General features: G+C 37.9%; 1 long non-coding RNA gene across 1 annotated transcript in view; it reads left to right on the top strand.

Annotated features, from left to right (window-relative positions):
• The first annotated feature begins 573 nt into the window (after positions 1–573).
• Positions 574–21,143, top strand: part of LOC146542219 (uncharacterized) — a 51,054-nt gene continuing 30,484 nt past the window's right edge. The window contains exon 1 of the long non-coding RNA XR_014880401.1: positions 574–939. This is a non-coding gene — a long non-coding RNA (uncharacterized LOC146542219). The remainder of the gene's footprint in view (positions 940–21,143) is intronic.

Below are 21,143 nucleotides of genomic sequence, written 5' to 3'. Positions count from 1 at the left end.
AATATATATATTATCCAATTCTAATGCAGAAACAACATTTGATTCCCACACAGGGGTGCATTAAAAAGAGCGTGGCCAGCAGGTCAAGCGAGATGATGTTCCCCCTCAACTCTGCCATACTGTCCACATTTAGAATACTGTGCCCAGATCAAAAAAGACAAGGATGTCCTAGAAGGAGTCCAGAGGAGGGTGACCAAGGATAAAGGGCCTGGAGCATATCCCTTATGAGGAAAGTCTGAGTAATCTGGGTCTGTTCAGCCTAGAGAAGTGAAGACCAAAAGGAGATATGATTAATCTTTATAAATACTTAAAGAGGCAATCAGATGAGGCCGGACTCTTTTCAGTGATGTGTAGTGACAGTACAAGGAGCAATGTCCAAAACCTAGGAAGTTCCATAAAAATACGCAGATGAACTTCTTTACAGTGACAGTGACAGAGCACTAGAACAGGCTACCCTAGAAAAATTGTGGACTCTCTTTCCTTGGAGATATTCAAGAACCTTTTGGACATCTATCTATGTGACTTATTGTAGGGAATCTGCTTTATCAGGGGGTTGATCTTGGTGATTGTAAGATATTATTCTGCTAACATCAGTGTCTCAAAGCTTGCTGGGGACACAGATGGACTTATACAAGTCCAGGCAAGTCCTGGGCGAAGGTGGTGAAATCCTTTGTCTGAAGGACATAGATGAACAAGTCCAGGCAAGTCCTGGGCAAAGGTGGTGAAATCCTTTGTCTGGAGAACTTTGATGGACAAGGCCAGGGGCAAGGAGAGGAAGATAAGCTGCAGCTAAATAGCTGTGAAGCGGTCTTTTGTGTGGACTTATCTCAGGATGATGGCCATCTCGGGGGATACTCACATGACTCTTGCTCAAGCGCCCAGGGATGTCACGTAGGCAGGAGAAAAAGGAGGATAAAAGAGGAACCGAAGACCATGAGGGTAGGTGTCTGTCATTAGATCCCTCACCACGGAATTCCTGCGTGCTGGCGGACTCCCCTGGGCCTGCTACCTGAGTCCTGCCGCTTCCTCGTGGATCGGCTCCGCGACTTCCTTCTGCCACCTGCTTGCTGCCCAAGGCCGGCCACGCTGCTTCTCTCTCCCCCCCTGCTGTATCTACCTCGGACCATCGAAACGTCGTGCAACGGGATCGCTGCTGGATCCTGGTGGTGACTATCCCCGCTTTACGCAATTCTTGCTTCTTTCCTCTCTTTTCTATCGCCCTCCTTCCCTTCCCCGTCTCCCTGATTGGGATTATAATAAATTGGTCGGACCAACATTTGAACCGTTGTTTCTTAATCTCACGCCGGGTATATAATAATAAAAGAACCTCATCTCCCTCCTATAAATCGGAGCGAGACAATGATCTTTAGATGTCCCTTGCAAACATGCAATTATGTAATTCTGTGATTCTCAATCTACCATCACCAGCAAAATTTAAGGACCATGACCCTCAAAGTCAAAACCACAAATGGTCACTGAGAAAAAAAAGGGCCAAGAGGTCACTGAGACAAAATATAGTACAAATATGATTCCTCATATCCAGACTAAGTACTTTTGCCACCTGACTTAGCTATACAAGGTAAAGATGTTCTTCTGGCAAATAGAGTTAAACTGAAAAATAATCATCACTTCCATAATAGACCATGCCATCTCTTCATAGCTTGTTTTTTAAAATGAAGATCATTCATAAATGCTATCCAAAGAAACATGATCTACAGATACTGATAATTTGCAGCATAAGATGATCCCTGTCAATTCAGTTTTTCAGATGATGCACTAAAATAGACAAAATGCAGACAACAACATGCAGAAGTGTAGTTGAAGAAGTGAGGATCAGCATCACGCAGAGATAAACCTGCCTACAAATTCACCAATGGGAGCCTTTGATCTGCTATCTCCAAATCCATTCCAGTCCAGTGTATGAAGCACTTTTCCTTTTCTAGCTATTAATGCCCTTTCTCTTCCTTTAAGAATTCTTCCTAGCACGTACCTCTTTGTGCAGTTTTTGCTCCTTAATTCAAATCATGAATAATAATCCTTACATACTGTCTTTTCTGAACTGTTGTCCTGTGTTTTGCTGTGAATTTCTCATATCTCATTTTGACCATTAGCTTTTCAGATAGAACATTCGTCCTGTAAATTTATGCTGCTGCATGTGTGTTTAATGCTAATAACGTGCAGTGACAGGGCAGGGCAGATTCATAAGCAGTGCCTTGAAAAAGAGGCAGCTATTGAATTCATAATCTGGCACTTCATATTCACAAGAGAGGAAAAAGCTGTCATCTCAGAGTGGGGAAATCTGCTATAAAAGGAACACTTTTTTCACTAATGGTTATTCATATACTCCACTTCATTATCAATTCCACGTAGTAGTGACTTCTTCCTAATGTTACTCATACCATAAACTCTGTTTGATAAAGCTTAAGTCTGTTTGATCTCCTCTATTTGTTAAAAGAAAAGTTTTCCAAATAAAAAGGAAATTAGACCAACGGCATTTGAACATAACACCCACATATTCCTGCCCATCAAAATTCATAGTACAGGGAACAAAACAAGTTGGAATGTAAAGTGAGGTAGACAAGTATCTCAGTGACACTTAAGAAAGAGCCACAAAAGAAGGGAAAAAGGAAACAGTGTTATGGGTAAGCTGAATGAAAATGCTTAGGAGCTGTAGTATTGAAAGTGAAATGAAAGACAGAAGGAAAGAAACTTGTAGAAAAACTATGTTTACAGAATTGTTGAGGGCCAAAATACAATTTTAGTTTAAGCTTCAGTCTTACAGTAAGCTGAGCACTTCTCCAAGATAATTTTACTCATTTTTCAGAGGGAACAGAAGTTCCGGGCTGCTTTATCTTCTACAGGAAATCCAAGAATTTACTTACAGTTAAAGGGGAACCTCACTGACTGTGCTCAGATGTTTCTTAAAAGCATTAGCTAGAGGTAGAGTTAAAAGTTAACTTTCTAATTAATTTTCTGTTAGAAGAAAAAAAGAAGAAAAAAAATGGATAGAATTTTCGGGGAGATCTGTGGCAGAGAGCATGAAAACTGGCTTGAAAATATACCCCCAGTTAATCAGGGTTTCTTGCTCCTGCAGGAGCACTTCCAGGCTTGCTTACTGATTTCCAGAGGAAGCAGATATGGCAGTATTCACATCTACAACTTCCTCCAGTCTCCCTCTACTACCGCAGAATGCCATCCTCATGGTGTTCCAGAGGTAGACCTTGTGGGACACCTTCTTAAGCTGCACTGCCTTCAGCACAGCTCCCTAATTGCAGCATAGCAGGAATCTCAGGATGAAGTTTGCTGGTGTACTAGCCTGTGGTACTTGCATTGCCCACTGTCCGTGATATTGTCCAGGATTATTTTTTAATTTATTTTCATTCCTTTACACTCTGTTAATAGACTGTTTTCTGGAGTAATCAAGTTATTTTACAGGCAACCAAAATTTCTATGCTATAGCAGTTCTGTCCAACTCACACCCTGGAGATTTCATGCAGCCGAGCCCATCAAACTAACAACAGCAACAACAACAAAAATAAATTATAAAAAGAAATAAGATACAGTAGCAAATTAAAATAAAATAGAGGATTCCTGAGGTAAAGGAAATAAATTTTATATTACTTCCAAAATTTTCAAATTCTGTAACATACCCCATCAGCTTTATAAAGTTAATAATAATAAAAGTTAAAAACATAACTTATTTACTATTACCTTTCTGAAAGGTTGGTACAAGGAGATTTCATTTTTGTCTCTGGCTTGGATGTGACAATAATATACACTGAATATGTGTGGTAGGTCTCTTTCTCTAAAATATATTCTTTATGCAATGTATAAAGCACATTGTTGCCCCAGTGGTGTAACAGGATGTGAGAAGATTTGGTTTCAGTGTATGTTCTTCAAAAATTACATTTATTTCAAGAGACAGGCATCACAATTAAACTTTAAAGAAAGCAGTTGTCCCATCTTATGAGTAAAATTCAGTGTGATGTTATATGTCCCCAAAAGCATCTTTTTATATCCCATGAAAATGTATTCATAAATAGAATCATAAAATCACAGAGTATTTTGGGTTGGATGAAATCTTAAAGACCAACCAGTTTCAAACCCCTTGCCACAGACAGCACTGCCAACCAGTAGTTCAAGTTGCCCAGGGCCGCATCCAATCTTGCCTTAAACATTACCTGATTACCCTTTTCCAGCCTTCTTGTAGACTCCTTTAGGTACTGAAGGGCCACAGTAAGGTTTTCCCCAGAATCTTCATCAGGCTAAACAAGTCCAGTTCCCTCAACTTTTCTTTGTAGTAGAAATGTTACAGCCTTCTGATCAGTGTTGTAGACCTTCTTTGGACCCACTCTATTAGGTCCATGTCCATCTTGTGTTGGGTACCCAAGACTGGAGCTATAGAGCTTCTCATCAACCAACAGCCCAAGTCTTTCTCCTTCTCTGCAGTGTTGTTCTCAGTCCATTCTTTGCCCACCTTGTATCTGCTTGAGATTGCCTGACCCAGATGCAGGACCTTGTACATAGTTAAAGCAACTTGTCTGAAGATATCTGCAGATGCTAGGGCTGAGGCCACATAAGCTTTGGCTTTGAAAATCTAACTCTAACACAGACAAAGCTGTTAAAGTACTAGCTTGGGCTCTGCACTGTGCTAGTAACAGGTTTGCTTTTCTAGTTAGGCATAACCCACATGTACCACATGCAACATTTAGTTGTGCAGAATAAAAGTAGTTAAAGAATGAGATAAGAAAGTGAATCTGTTCAGTAGAACAGAAGTCATACAAAACACTTCCTTCAAAAGAAGCCATCAATCTTTCCAAGTTTGAGAGCTTAGAGGGCCAATGAAATGCTTTGTGAGCAGGAAAAATACAGCAGGTAGTAGAGAGGCCATTGGACAAATCCCTGTTTGTAAGACGAGTCTCTTTAAAAGATGGAAAGCTTAAAGGCATGCTTTCAGCATGTTTAGGAGCTGTACTGGAATAAGTCTGCAGCACTGGCCAAGAGATGCTCATGGCCTGATGTATAAATCAAGCAAAAGGCTTTTGGCATCCTAACTCTCTCCATTTGAAGAATAAATGGAGATAAAAGGGCTAAGGTTTAGTACATGTGACAAGGATAGGCATTTTTACTGCTGAAAATTCCATATGAAACTTTTATGACCCTATTCACACTAAAGGACTTTTTTCAATGCTGTGGGCAAGAAATTAAACACAGTGTTTCAGTTAACATCAGCAGCAGCTGAGCAGCTGCTAGTAATTTCCAGTTAGTTTTCAGGAAAAGTTCCTTCCACTGTAGCTGTTTCCATCTGCAGAAAACCACACAGCAAAACTCTTCTTTTTAAGCTGTAATAGAGCAGGAAATTCTGACTCATTTTTCACTTTTCATGGAAGAGACTTCCTTCAGAACATTAAGAAAGGAGAAAAGGCTTCTTAGCTATTTATTTTTCTGCTTAGATAAAGATTGTTATATAGCCTAGAAAATGCTGTTTCTGAAAGGCTTTCAAAGATAAACCACCCCAGTGTAGATTCAGTGACAGATAGTCCTCTTAATAATATAAACTCAGGATGGAGGATGGGGCCACTGTTCTCTGCTGCAGTTCACCACTATGACACAGTTTGTACCATTCCTTCATTCTGATACTTCCACCCCTCCGTATCTCTGCAGTTCCTGAGCATTTTACCTTAGGGAATAGCTTCTCCAGTCTCTTCTCTTTATGAAAAGTAGCCTTTAACCATGACATCCCTTTTTTCCTCCACTTCCACCTCTTCCTTGTGAAAATGTGTTCTGGCATTTTGTTTTAAATGCCATGACTGTGTAGATAAAGAAACATGATGGATCAGATGCCCTATGACTAAAATGATCAAGTAATAGCAAAAGATCAATAATTTTGGACACCTAAATATTAAAAATCAAGATCCTCTTTGCAACAAAAATAGATAGCAGTTACTATTATTGTTCTACCACTGAGAAATCCATTCTACATGTTGGAGGAATCCATCATACCCTTTCAAGCAAGTACAGATGTACAAGGCCATCTCTATCATTAGAGAATGAACATCTATGTGAACAGACTTTTTGCTGGAATCATAGAATCATGGAATCATAGAATCACAGAATCTCTTGGATTGGAATAGCTGGGGTTAGAAGGAACCTTGAAGACTATTTAGTTCCAACCATTCTGCCATGGGCAGGGTTGTCACCCACCAGATCAGACTGCCAGTAGCCTCATCCGACCTGGTCTTGGACGCCTCCAGGGATGAAGCATCCGTAGCTCCCCTGGGTAACATATTGCAGTACCATACCACCCCCATTATTAAGAACTTTTTCCTTATATCCAGTCTAATTCTCCCTTCTTTTAGGTTAAAATCATTGCCCCTTGTCCTACCACTCCTTCTCTGCATAAAAAGTTCATTTCCTTTCTGCCTATAAGCTCCCTTTACATACTGGAAGGCCAGAAGAAGGTCTTGCCAGAGCCTTCTATTCTCCAGACTGAACAAGACCAGCTCCCTCAACTTTTCTTTATAGGAGAGGTTCTCCAGCCCTTAGGTCAGCATTGTAGAGCTACTATGGATCTGTGAACTATTCCCTTATAAACAATCTGTGGTTGATGTGCACTTAGTTAAAATATTTTAGCTGCAATTTTTGTACAATATTGTTTTATCCAGGGCTTTTGCTTTCTCTTTGTTTGGGGATTTTAGGGATTGTTTATTTGTTGTCGTTATTGTTCTTGTTAATTTTGTTTTATAGCTTTTTGTCTGAAAGAATCAGTTCAGAAACCAAACAGTAAAATTAAAATGTCTTTGAGGTCTTCTCAGTTCTCTTCTCTAGAAAAGACAAAAATAGTTTCCAGTGCTACATCCTGTAATGCCTGTAGTTAGCAACTGACCCAGTCAGATTTTCCTAGGCAAAATGAAAATGCATAATTATGGATATAATTTGCAAAACACTAAGAAGCAGATGAATACTTTTTCTTCTTTAAAAAATTGTAATTCTAATTTCATCAATAAAATATCAGCAAATTTGTTGTATACAATCTTATCCAATCTTATCCAACCTCAACCTCTCTAATGCTCCTCTCTGCATTAGTGAGCACCAGATCCAGTAAGGCTTCACCTCGGGTTGATCCATCTAATACCTGGACTAGAAAGTTATCCTCAACAGACTCCAGGAATCTCCTGGATTGTCTGCCACTTGCTTTGCCTCTGTCCCAGCAGATATCTGGGTGGTTAATATCCCCCATCTGGACAAAAGCCCACGAGTGCAACACTTCCTAGAAAAAAAAAAACTTGTGATGTTTTAAAATGAGCCATTTTACTTTGCATCCTCAGTAGACAAAGGCACACATACTCAGCCAGATAGCAGGTAACAGTATAGAAGTAGTTTCCCAAAAGTAAGAAGACCAAGAAATCTCTTAACATATGCTTTGTTGTTTATAATCGTGTGGGTGCTTGTGCCCTCATAGAAGAAAAAAAAAAGGGGGGGCACTATGCGTAGAGTAGGATCTGATATCATGTATGTATAATTTTCCCTTTTATAATTTTTAATATTTATTTTCTCATCTCCACATTTCTACTAGTATATATATTTAACATAAGATACACATCCATGAGCTTATCATCAGAATAAGATTGTACCATTGTAAGTCTCTGGAAATCAAGATGGCTTACAAAACTCACATTGACAATTATTTGAAAGTAACGTTGAACTGAGCACTAAAATTTTCCCTGAAGCCCTGCCTGCAAAATTCCTGTGTATCCCATAGGAAATGGTATCATATTTCTCATCTCATTAACATGATGCCATGGAGATCTTTCCAACACCAAAAAGCTGGTTTACTAATCTTATGGAGGAACTATACAGTATAATAAAGAGTATAATACTATACCAGTTTAATCTACTGCCATTTATCAAATACAGTAAGCTTTTGCTTGAAAGCACAGTTGCCATTCAAAAGTGCTCTGCTGTTAGTGAACTTGCCTCAGTAAAAGTCTGCTGATCAAAGCATATCAAAGATTTAGCCATGGATTCAAAAAGAAGACTTCAGGTCTTCCCCACCAATCACAATGTCTTTGTGCTGCCTCACCATCCATGAAAGGGTCCTGCCTACCTGCACAGTCTGCTCATCAGAAGTAGGTGAATACCAGATTCAAACTATCCAGAAATTAAGTTTCCAGTGTGACAGACTGGATTGCACCTGGAATTATACTTATTTTTGAAATGAAACAGTGGAATTCAAGCCTTGATGAAGCAAAGACCCTGTCCTATAATTTCCCACTTGCACCTATTTTATCCTGTTTGAGTGGAGGAGTTACTATTAAACTGCGTCATTTTCCACTATTACCAGCTTGTCACTGGAGTATTTCACTAAACCATCTTAATTGCTAAAATCTCACATTTTGATTCTTCATAAATACTGACTAAAATCAATTCGTTGTCAGGCAACAGCTGTAACATTCACTATTACTGCTTCCCAGAAAAAAAAAAAAAGAAAAAAAAAAAATCTGAAAAGTGTTATTACCTTCAGCCTTCAATTGGAATATCAGTAATAAAAATTTTAATACACTCCCCTTTCTTTCCCCAGAAAACTTTAAGACAGGTTAGCCTGTCAAGAGTAGCATCGCCACTGATCTAGCTGAGACAGAGAAAGAGGTTGTATATTCTCATTAACACCATAATTGGCATCTGGAATCTGTTCAGAAATTCTGATTTACTTTGTAACAGAGGATTATGGCTGAATTTGGAGTTCTTTGTGGTCTGCAAGATGTTTGTGAAATTCAAATATAAAAACTGTCAGTTATTCATTTCACAAAACATCCTACTTTATACTAATCCAAGGAAACATGAGCAAGTGCTTGAGGGGATGAAAATCTACAACATGTTTTGGTAGCTAGCCACTTAACATTATCATTCTTGGGCAGTCTCTCTGAGCTTCTAGAGTAAACTGGGAGGTATCAGGACTCAGTTCTTAGCAGACTTTCAGCACCTAGAAAAAGTAGTCACCCAGAAACCTCTTAATATTTATGAATTATTAATGTTTGCATCCTTTATTTTTTTCTTTTTCCTTAGTTTTGCTTTTCTGTGTGTGTTCACCTGAGTAATTAAATAGACTGATAAAGACATGAGTAGTATACTAACCAGAACCAAGGCTAACCTCTAAAGTTTGTTAAAACTGCCACTTTCAGTGAAATACTTTCATTTTCCTTTTGCAGAACTGGCCTACAGACCTTATTTGTACAATTGATGCCAGCAGACGTGCCCCAGGAATTAGGTTTTAAGATTTTTTTATGCAGAAAACAGGTTCAGGAAAAGTGTCAGTTTTACAATCCTGATTAATCTACTCTGTCATCATAAGAAATATCTAAAAACATATGACAGGATCAGCTCATTGATTTGTAATATTTTTGAGGCAATTTTGCTTTATTATTCCTTAATTTTATCTTCTTCATTTATGCTGAGGAAATATAAGTATAATATATATAAAATATATATAATTTCAATAACTCCTCCTAGAGAGTACTGTTTTTATAATAATTTTCTAAGCATTTCATTCTTGAGTCCAATTTTGTCTCTCAACCATATTACTAGTATTTCCAAAAGAAATTGATAACTTGTGTTATGGTCTTTAACCCAAGTTATTATGCTAGGCTGAAAAAAATATATATAATTCTTTGAAAGATATGAGAATCTCCTACAGATTCTAAACTATCCAGAATATCCAGAAAAGCATAAAAAAATTCATGCCCCTGGTAGACAAGAAGATGATTATGGAACTGGGGAGAAAGACTAAGAATTATCACAATTCAACTTAGATTTGTTCACTGGTAGCACAGTTAAAAATGAGTGCCATTGCTTTTTTTAATCCTTATCAGTTCATAACATCAGAAGAAACTGATAACAATTCATAGCTTGGGAAAGTTGAGTAAAGACGGAAAGGTCACTTGACTAAGACTACACACCGGCCAGTTACAAAGTCAGAAACATAGTAAGCAAGCTTGATATCAAACTTTCCCACTGCAATTAAGTTGAATGATTGCTCCAAACAGTCGGACAAGAAACATTTTTAAAGATGTCTCTTTCCAGTGAAAAAATGTGAAAGCTATGCATTTAGTGTATGAAAATATAAATGTAAAATCTTGTGAAATGATTAAGATCTAAAATTAGAAATCACAAGTTGCTACTTTTCTAAATTAAACAAGATATAATACTGCATTACACTCCTAAGTAAGTGTTTATGGTTTTTATTACGAATTTATATCAGTGATGGGAACTTTGCAAGGAACTGATATTTCACATATCTGTGTTTCACCCATGTGCAAATCTTAAACTTTAAAAAAAAAAAACATTATACATGTTCACATTTTATTTTGAAGAACTTACACTTACAGTCAAATGTCTAAGACCGCTGCTGATTCTATAACACAACTTGAAGTCTTAAGCCATCAGAGACCATCCAAAGCTGTAAGAGTCAAGAAATATGAAACAGTGAAATTACTAGGAGCCATGAAAACATGGCTCGTGAAAGTCACTGCTTTTGTGTAGAGTTACAAATTGAAATAGGTATATGTAAGGTTCAGGTATTATTTCTCCTGTCCTGCCACATCCTTGTAAGTCTGTAGAGAATTAAGATCAACAAAGAGAAAATTTGAATGGAACTTAAATTCCAGCCTCGCATGGAATAATTTCCTCTGTTCTAGAGAATTTACACATGAGACTATCTCAGTGAGGAAAAAGTTGAGACTGTGTTTGTCAGGAATTCATAATCCCTTCTTACTTTCCTTTTCTCTGTCCTTGTATGTGTACTTATCTGAGGGTACACTAGATTTTGTTTCTCATCTCCAAGGAAGTATTGAACCTTGGGAGTTGTCCTCCTGCTAGGATCTGATTGAATGGAAATTAAAGAGTTCATCTCAGTCATTCATGACCAGGAACTTATGTTCACTCAGAATCTTTTGAAATAGAAATTGCTAGTTGACTATGCATAGTTATGAGCAATAATTTTCAGACTTCACAGTAATCTTCTCATACCAGTTCCAGATGGGCACACAATATTGGAACACCATGGCTGTAATATTGAATTTGCCAGGTTTGTAAATCATCGTAAAACTCTACACATACTTAGTTCTATGAAAATACATAGCAGTAGAGGAGAGGTAATGTATAAATAAATACATTACACCTGAACTCCATCACAGTTCTGAGACTTCACAGAGTAGATCACAGGAATGAGAGAAAATGTTTGCTTACTACTATGTTGCTAGCATTCAATTTATACAATTCAATTTATACAAGAAATTACTTATTCACTCATCTTTAGCATTAACTCTTTCATTTTTTCATATTTTCATTTCAAATCAGTTTGTGTTATTTTAGTCATGCAGATATAAACATTGCTATTAAAAAGAGAAGTAATCAGTTTACCAATATCACAGTACTAAAATCTCTAATTACACATGCTTTGTTCTCCTCCATGTGTTATCCAGTATGATTTGTTAACATTCATATCATATATCACAGCTATATTTCCAATTATCATGGATATGAATGCTGTAGACAAAACAGATGAGCTTCAAGAATGAAAATCACTCCAGTAACAGGAACAGAACAAAATCTGAACTAGATTTTTTTTTTTCCACGCCCCAAATCTACAACTCCATAGTCTTTTTCTTAATGAAATCTTCTACCGCCTGTAGTGAAAAGTCATAGAAAAAGGGGAACAAGACTACAAATTAAGAAAATCTATGGATAATATTTTTAAGAGAGATTGCATTGCAAGAGGAGAAGTTGGTTCTTAAATGAAGAACATAAAGAAAGTCCCAGAATCAGAGAATCACAGAGCAGCCTGGGTTGGAAGAAACCTTTTATCTAGTTTCAAGACCTTTGCTTTAAGCAGAGTTGCCAACCACTTAATCAGGTGATATCATGTCACCTGGTCTTGAAACCTCCAGGGTTGGGGCATCCACAGCTTACCAGGCCAACTTGTTCCACTGCCTTATCACCATGTTTTTAGTCTGTCCACTTTTCAGTCTGCCTCCCTCCTGGTTACAATCTCTTTTAAGAACTGGAATTCTACAATGAGGTCTTTCTGGATCCTTCTCTTCTCCATGCTGATCAAGCCCAGCTCCCTCAGCCTATAATCATAGAAAAAGGTGTTCCAGCCCTCTGAACATCTTCATGAATGTCTTCTGGGCCTGCTACAACACTTCATATCTTTCTTGTGCTGGGGGCCACAGGTCTGGGTGCAAAACTCTGGATAAGACCTTACAATGGCAGGTAGAATTAAATAGTCATCTCTTTTGGATGCAGAATGGGACACTGCACCTAACTTGCCTCACTGTTCCTGCAGCACACCCAGTCCTTGCTCTACTGCAGCTGTCCTGTTCTGGGCCTGACCTGTTTAATATCTATAGTGATGACTGGATGAGAGGGTAGAGTGCACTCTCAGTAAGTTTGCAGATGACACCAAGCTGAGAGGAAGTGTCAATCTACTTGATGGTAGGAAGGCCCTACAGAAGGATCTGGACAGGCTCGATAGCTAAGCTGAGGCCAATGGAATGAAATTTAACAAGACCAAGTATGTTAGTTTCTGCATTTTGTCCACAACAACCATAAGAAATGCAATAGGCCTGAGGCAGAGTGACTGGAAGACTGTGTAGAGGAAATGGACCTGGGGACATTTGTTCAGTTCTCAGCTGAACATGAGCTAGCAGTGTGTCCAGGTGGCAAAGAAGGCCAATGGCATCCTGGCTTGTATCAGAAATAATGTTGCCAGCAGGAACAGGAAAGTAATCGTCACCCTGTACTCACCTCTGGTGCTCTGTTCACTTTTGGACCCCTCAATACAAGAAACATTGAGGCTCTGGAGTGTGTCCAGAGAAGGGCAACAAAGCTGGTGAGGGTTATGGAGCACAGGCCTTATGAAGAGCAGGGAACTGGAGTTAATTAGTTTGTTGAAAAGGAGGCTCAGAGGAGACCTTATCACTCTGTACAACTATTGGAAAGGAGGTGATGGCATGGTGGGAGTAGGCCTCTTCTCCTGAGTAACTAGTGATCAGACAAGATGGAATGGCCTCAAGTTGTAACGGGGGAGATTCAGGTTGGAAATTAGGAAAAATGTCTTTAAAAGGGTGATCAGGTGCTGGAACGGGCTTTTCAGGGAGTTAGTTGAGTCACTGTTCCTGGAGGTGTTCCAGAAACTTTTAGATGTTATTCTAAGGGATGTGATTTAGTGGAGAAATATTGGTGGTAGATGGACAGCTGGACTGGATGATCTTGGAGGTCTGTTCCAAACTTGATGATTCTATGATTTTATGATTCTCTTGCTCTGCTGGACAACCCCTCCTTTGAAGCAATCCAGGATACTGGGTCACGTACAACTTTTTATTCACTAGGACCCCCAAGTCCTTCTCAGCAGCACTACTGTCAATGAAGTCTTCTCCCAGTCTGTACACATATCTGGGATTGCCCTGATCCAAGAGTAACATCTTGCACTAGGCCTTCTTGAATTTCATTAGGATTTCACGGGCCCACTTTCAGGCTTTGTATGACATCCTTTCTTTCTACTGTATCAAATGTGCTACTCAGCTTGTTGTCATCTTCAAACTTGCTGAGAATGCACTCGATCTCACTGTCTATGTCATTGATAAAAATGTTGAAGAGCACCAGTCCCAAGATGGGCACCTGAGTGACACCATTCATAATTGGCCTGCACCTGGATATAGAGCCAATGACCTCAACAATCCAGCTGTGACCATTTAACTAACGCCTTCTCTGTTGAATGATCCAGCTTCCAAATCCATACCTCTTCAATGTAGAGATAAGATCACAGTGCAATACCTTATTAAAGACCTTGCAAAAATCTAGGTAGATCGCATCGATTGACTTTCTTATGTTTGCTAATGCCATATCTCCATCAATGAAGACCATCAGAATGGTCAGGCACAGTCTGCCTTTGGTGAAGCCATGGTGGCTGTCTCAGATTACCTCTTCATCTTGTATGTGCCTTAAGATAGATTCCAGGAGGATCTTCTCAGGCAGACCTTGAAGCTCACTGACCTGTAGTTCTCCAGGTTTTTCTTTGTCCCTTTCTTAAAAATGAAAGAGATGTTTCCCTTTTTTAGTCACCAGAAAATTATCCTGCCATTCTGTCACAGAGTTAACTTGATCAATCTATGCCCATGATAGGGGGGCAGTAGGCTCCTGGGCCACCCCGGCCCCACAAAATGGGAAGGGAAAGGGAAAAGGGATAGGGAGATAGGAGCTGGGCTCAAGGAAGAAAAAAACTAGCAGCAGTGATCTATGGAGGAAAACTTATTTCACTAACTATGATATCGGAACGCAAGATAACACAATATAATGCGACCTAATTGAAATTGAGACTAATAAATCAAATAAGATAGAGAGTTCCTGAGACCGAGTCAAACCTGAAAAGCTTGGAACGGCTAGGAAAGCAGCCTCCAGCACCCACTGCAAGGCCCCACCTGGAAGGGCCGGATCCCATGACTTCCGTAATGTATAGGGATAGGTACCAGGAATTGGAGCATTAACACTTTAACTCCCAGTGCACTACATGATGTTATGATGTGGAATACTGAAAACCAAAAAACACAAAACCGTGACACATCCATAACTTTTCAAATACAATGGAGAGGTGTTTTGTCAATTACATCAGCCAGTTTCTTCAGAATCCTAGGATGCATGTTGTCTGGGCTCATACCCTTGTACAGGTTCAGTTTCATGATGTAGTTAGTCTTGAACTTTCTCCTCCAATTCCCACCCAAAGTTTCAGGGCCATGAGAAATGTGGGAATCCTGACTGTCAGTGAAGACTGAGGCAAAGAATTTGCAAAGTACATCAGCCTTCTCCATGTCCATTGCTGTCAGTTCTCCCATTTCATTTATTAAATGGAGTAACCTTTTTTTGACCACTCTCTTTTGACCAATGAGACTAGAATTTCATTTTATTTTTCATACCCCTTGCCAAATGCACTTCCATCTGTCCTTGGATTCCCCCATCCCATCCCTGAATGTCCTGACAGCATCCATGTATTATTTTCAGGCAGCACATTCTTGCTTCCACTGCCTGCATATTTCCCTCTTATTCTACAGTTTAACAACCAGACATTGCTCAGACATGCCTCATCTGCTTGATTTATTATGCTGCTGAATGGAGAGCTGTTGTGCTCTCAAAAAAGCATCTTTAAGGTCTGCCAGCTCTACTCCACTCATTTATCCCTAAAGACAGTGTTCTAGGGGATCTCATTCAATAATTTCTTATACAGTCAGAATTGCAGTCTCTTGAAGCTCAGGGTTCTGAATCTGCATTTGTCAGGCCATACCATATACCTTGAGATCACAAACTCAAATACGGCATAGTTGCTACAGCCCAGACTGACTTCAAAATTAACTTCTTTAATAAACTCCTCTGCCTTGGTGAGCATCAGGTCCAGTAACACTTCTCCTCTGATTGATCTGTCTAATATCTGGACCAGGTAGTTATCCTCTTTGCACTCCAGAATTCTCTTGGATTGATTGCAGCTCACTGTGTTGCTTTTCCAGCAGACGCCTGGGTGATCAAAATCCTCCAAAAGGATGAGACCCTGGTTCTGCCTTGGGAGGTGTGTGTAGGAGGGCAGAATTTAGAATAAAACAACATCAAACAAGTACAATCTCACTGAATGAAAATCATCATCACAATTAAAATCCCAGCTGAGAATTTTCATTGAAAGGGGCAACATTTGCTAGTCAAGCTAAGAGAGATGTCTCCATGAACAAAACCATAGAAGCTGGACTAATGTCTCTATCTGGTATCAACAGAACAGTTTTCGTCTTTATTTATCCCCTGGTGATGTTTACATTAGAAGGCAGACAAATTTCAGTCCAAATAATTAATTTAAGACTTCTGTACTTCTCGAGTATGACAGTCATCTTCTTGCTCTACTAGGAGCACACTGTCCCTGTATGCCAGTGAACATCTTCCCAGTTCCACCCAAGTGATGAGATCTGCTTTACTAGCCAGTAAAACAAGTTGCAGAAGGATATTCTAACATTTAACTTGGATTGTGAATCACCAAATTTCTAGGAATCCAAAGACCTAAAAAATATACTGCTCCAATACACAATAACACATAAGTGTACAGGGTACATAAAACTAAAATAAAAAGGAATTGATGACAGTACAGATCTCTTTGCATATGAGTATACTATTGTACACTATACACATTAATGCATATTATCCTATTCTTAGACCTAGCAATGTAAGGGAAAAATTGCACAACATAATAAATGAAAATTACATAGATCCTAATGATTTATCTGTAGAAACCTTCTAGTAAACCTTCTAGTTACCTTCTAGTAAAATTGCAACAAAACACTGCATACAAGGATGGCATAATTCATATATATTTCAGTACTTATATCATCCTTTTGATGCTTCTTTTACATAAGATGATGAGAAACTGAATGTACAGAGATTAATTTAGGTAACAATTACAACAATTCAAAATTGCTCTAGCAACTATTAAACTTCATTGTTCTGTAGAAATTTTAATGATACATTCCTGAGTGAATAAAAGCAGAAGATGGTTAGGAATAAAATTGTTTCTATGTATGCTGTCACTACTGCTGAGAGTAATTATGCATTACTAGGGCGACCTGTTTGGAGTTCAGAATAACTTCATTTTTTCAGGTTAAATGCTAATATGTTATTTCAACAAGCAGCTGAGTTGTGTGAGTACTAATGGACCCATATTGCAATTGATGGAACTAGTATCAGATGAAAGTCTAGAGAATTTCAAAATGATCAACTATTACTTTATTGTTTTCTTCTGCTGCATTCTTGTTCCTGATCTGCCAACAGATTCAATCAGTTACTGGCTATTAACTATATTATCTACAGTCAGAGCAAAAATCTATTACAAGGAAAATATCCTTTAGGGGGTTGGTTTGGTTTTTATTTTTTCCCCTTTTTCTCGTTTACTCACTGCATGATGCAGTCTTAAATCAGCTTATTACAGCTTCACGTAATACACTTGAATTAATCTGTACAACATAAAAAGGCAAGCATAAGAAAAAATATAGAATCAAATATACTGAAGACAAATTTGTGGAATCAGAGCTGTGCAAAATCTGCCTATTCAGATTTTCCCAGGTTACAAAGAACCATACAACAGACATGCTGAGAGAACTGCTTGATTACATTTTAGGCTCACTCTGGAAGCCAAAATTGAAGCAAATTTCAAGAACCTTTCAAATTATGGATATGAACCAAAAAGAGAAGGAAAGTCAACAAAGAAATGGAGAAGAAACAAAGCAAACAACAACAACAAAACCCCACTGCACTTCATAGCTATTTTCTCCAATTCTTTTAAAAATCCTAAGATTTTCATCATGATTTTAATTTGAACTCTTCTGTAATTAGCTAAAATCTGCCTTAACTAAGCATATTGCCACTATCTATAACTTGTCATTAAGATCAAACCCTCATCTGCTATCATAAGAGATGTGTGTATTTTTTTCTGTATTGAGTATTATTGCTATGTCCTCATGTCCACTTCATTTTTTCACCTTGCACAACTGCTTACAGAGGTCAAAACTTGGATTTCTCCATTAATATTTGATATTAAAATATCACAGACCTCGTGAAACAATATTTCTCAGATCTCTTTAAGATGAAATCTGGATTGGACTTTTTGAATTAAACTAGCCTTTCAGCAGTATAAACATTTGTGCTGCTATGAACTAAAAACAAACAAACAAACAAACAAAAAAAAAACAGGAATTGAGTTCTACATTATCAAAAGCTACCATCAGGGAAATAAGAGTTTAAAAAAACTGTGGGACTTTTAAAAAACCTGTAAAATATGAGACTGCAAAAGGAAACTTTGTGAACTTTCCTAGTTGAGGATGGAGAGGAAAGATCAATCACTCGTTCTTTAAATCTTACTGAAGAAATGCTTGATCAAAGTTACTGGACAAGGAGGTTGTAAGGAAGTAGTCTTGTGCTGAAGCTCTGTGATTCTTTTGCAAAATTCATTCTCACAAGCTTTAGGTTCTGACATCTCCCAATTACATGCTTGTCTTTCCCCCCTTTGCTACAAATGAATCCAAGAATCTTATCTCTTCCAGTAGAAAACAGGAAAATACTGATTTTTAAAGAATTTTTATTTTATTACAAGGAAGATAAAGTGAAATTAGCTTGATAAATTATAAGTGTAAGTTAAGAAGCAAATGTAAATATACGTCTAAATATATATGTCTACTGCAGAAATAATCAATTTCCCCTTACAAAAATAAATAAATAAATAATAGATAGATAGATAGATAATAAAAAAAAAACAACAGCAGCCTAGTCATCAATGACTGCAACTGCTCAATAAACTAGGAAGTGGTTTTGCTTTCATATGTCTTGTCTTATAGGGTGGATGTTAAGCTAAAGATCAAAGTTGAAATGTCTTTATCCAGAAGTTAATTTCAACTCATCCGCCACTTGCATGATACCAAAGTTCATCATTGCTGCCAGGATTGCTAAATATGCATCATCTGAAAACTGAAAAAAGGAAGAAGAGAAATGAAGAAGAAAATATTCTTTGTTTACTACAACATTTGTTCAAACAATTTTTGTTTGAATAAGATGGTATTAGCCATAGGAGAATATTGTTAATATGTGAAGCTTCAATTGGCCATTAGCCATTGGAGAATATTGCTAATTGTTTCACTTCAGTTACTAAATTTAAGATCATTTCTGGTCCTAAACATTGCATTTAATAACATCACAACAGTCTCTTCACAGTAATTTCTGGCTAAACTTCCTAATTCTACACCTTACTGGTATCCACATATCTCTTTTTTTAATTCCACTTCCAGTGTACCCCACTATTTACTTCATTCTAAATACCAGAGCATATTTATATCTCTGAGTTTTTTGTAGATAATTTGATTTTATGTTTTGCCTCAAACAAAACTGCTTCATAGCTTTGAACAGCTAACATGGGCTATATAAATAAATTAAAATTTCGTGAAGTTGTTGGTGAAATTATTCTAATTTAAAACAAAAGAGTCTTTGTAGACCAGTAGGTAGATGGCTGATTGGTTTGAATAGAAGCATGAGGAAACATATCAGAAGATAAAAGCCATAAATTATGATTTGAATTATCTCACAAGCTCTTCATTACAGTAATAAAAAGAAAAAAAAAATACAACTACAAAAGCTGAAATTGTTCATCTCAAGTCTGCTAAGCAGAAACTATTATTTCTTTTTAGTGTCAATTCTACCTGGAAGTATATTCAGTGAAACTTATGTCAATAATTTATTTTCTGTATAATATCATTATCTTCTTTTTTTTTTTTTTTTTTTGACATTTCTTTCTCATTCCTGAACCCTTATGACAATATAAGTTGAAATTAAGTTCATGGCTCCATTTTGATTTCATAAATTGTTTGACTGTATTTGCACCTTTGACCACTGTCTCACTGCATCTTCTTTGGCCTTCAGACCATCAAACAATCCTTGTATGGAAACACCAAGGATTTTCTATAGTCCATTCATCCCTGTGCCAGGTGCTAGGTTCAACTATACCAGTGTCATCCCTGAGAGACATTTTGCAAACTGCTTAGTAATATTCAGAAAGATTTCATAGGTTCTTTAGTAAAATATGTAGGTTTTTTATGCCAATATCCTGAGTGAATCTTACTTGCTTTAATGTTAGCATTCTGCTTCCTACTCTGTTCTTCATAGGCACAGATTATTCAGATTATAGATTACAGATTATTCAGTCTCAGAAATAAGACTACATTTTTCCTCTGCTTTCTCTTTTGTGTACTACAGAGGCAATCTCGGCAACATATTCTAGCGTTTACTGTTCACACAGTAAAGGAATTTGCAATGCAATTCCTTGAATTCAGCATATAATATTTGCCTCATATCTTGCCACCAGGCACTGCAATGAAGGGCCTGGCTTCATCTGGTTTACAGCTTTTGCAGATATTTAATTCTCTGATGAGATCACTCTGACCTTGCTGTTCTCCAGACCAATCTTTCTTGTCCTCTGCTCATACATCATATCCTCCAAGCCCTTCAACTTCATGACCCTTTTCTGGACTCACTGAATGATGTCTATGCCTCTTTTGGACAGAAGAGCCTAGATATGGACAAAGCACACAGATATGTCTGACCAGCAAGGGAGGAAATACCTCCTCCCTCAACCTGCTGGGAGTATTCTTCTTAATGGATCCCAGAAGGATGTTGGCCTTTTTTGCCTCAAGGTTGCATTCTTAGTTTGTTATCTGCTTGTTTTTCACCATGACCCCAAAGTATTACTCTGAGAATTCCTTTCCAGTCACTTGGTCCCCATCCAGTAGATGTGCATGGATCTATTTTTCTATAAGGATAGCACTTTGTTTTTTCCCTTGTTAAATTCCTTAAATTTCTTGTCAGCCCATTCCTGTAGCCTACTGAGATCCCTCTGAACAGCAGCACAACAATCAGTGATGTATCAGCTTCTCCTCCTAATTTTATATAATCTACAAACTTCCTGAGGGTACATTCTGTCTCAGCTTTCAGTTCATTAATGAAAATAAACAGTTCTGGATCTGATATATACATCTGGGGCATTTCACTAGTGACTGACCTCCACCTGAACTTCATGTCACCATTCACAAACCTTTGAGCTCCATAGTTCAGCCATTTTTCTGTTCATTTTCCATTTATCTAGTTCATACTTCATCAGTTTGTCTAAGAAATTGCTGTGGGAGACAGCACTGAATGCTTTCTTTTCTAGCTGTCATAACCCCTCACCATTTAAAGTCTCCAGCTTTTCCCATCTTTTATTTTTTCAGTTGAGTATTCCTGCCCATTGATTTGCACCTTTTACTTTCTGGCTGTCCTTCCACATCAGCAGAGATGCATTCACCTCAGTTAATGTTTTCCCATCAAGGTTTGCATATCCTTTCACTAACATGATCTAGGCCTTTTGTACTAAACTTGCCTTGAAATGTGATGCAATATGTATGTAATATGTCCGAAGTCTTACCTTCTTATTTCCTATGTGGAACTGAACACACTGTTGAAGGTTTGATTGTCGTCTCTTTTCAGGTAGACAAAATCAAAGGCTAGCAGTTCTTTTTCTCTGTAGGATGAACTAAAAAATT

Source organism: Meleagris gallopavo, chromosome Z (genome assembly GCF_905368555.1).
Source record: "Meleagris gallopavo chromosome Z, MGAL_WU_HG_1.1, whole genome shotgun sequence".
NCBI lineage: Eukaryota > Metazoa > Chordata > Aves > Galliformes > Phasianidae > Meleagris > Meleagris gallopavo.
This window is presented reverse-complemented; position numbering and strand designations above follow the sequence as displayed.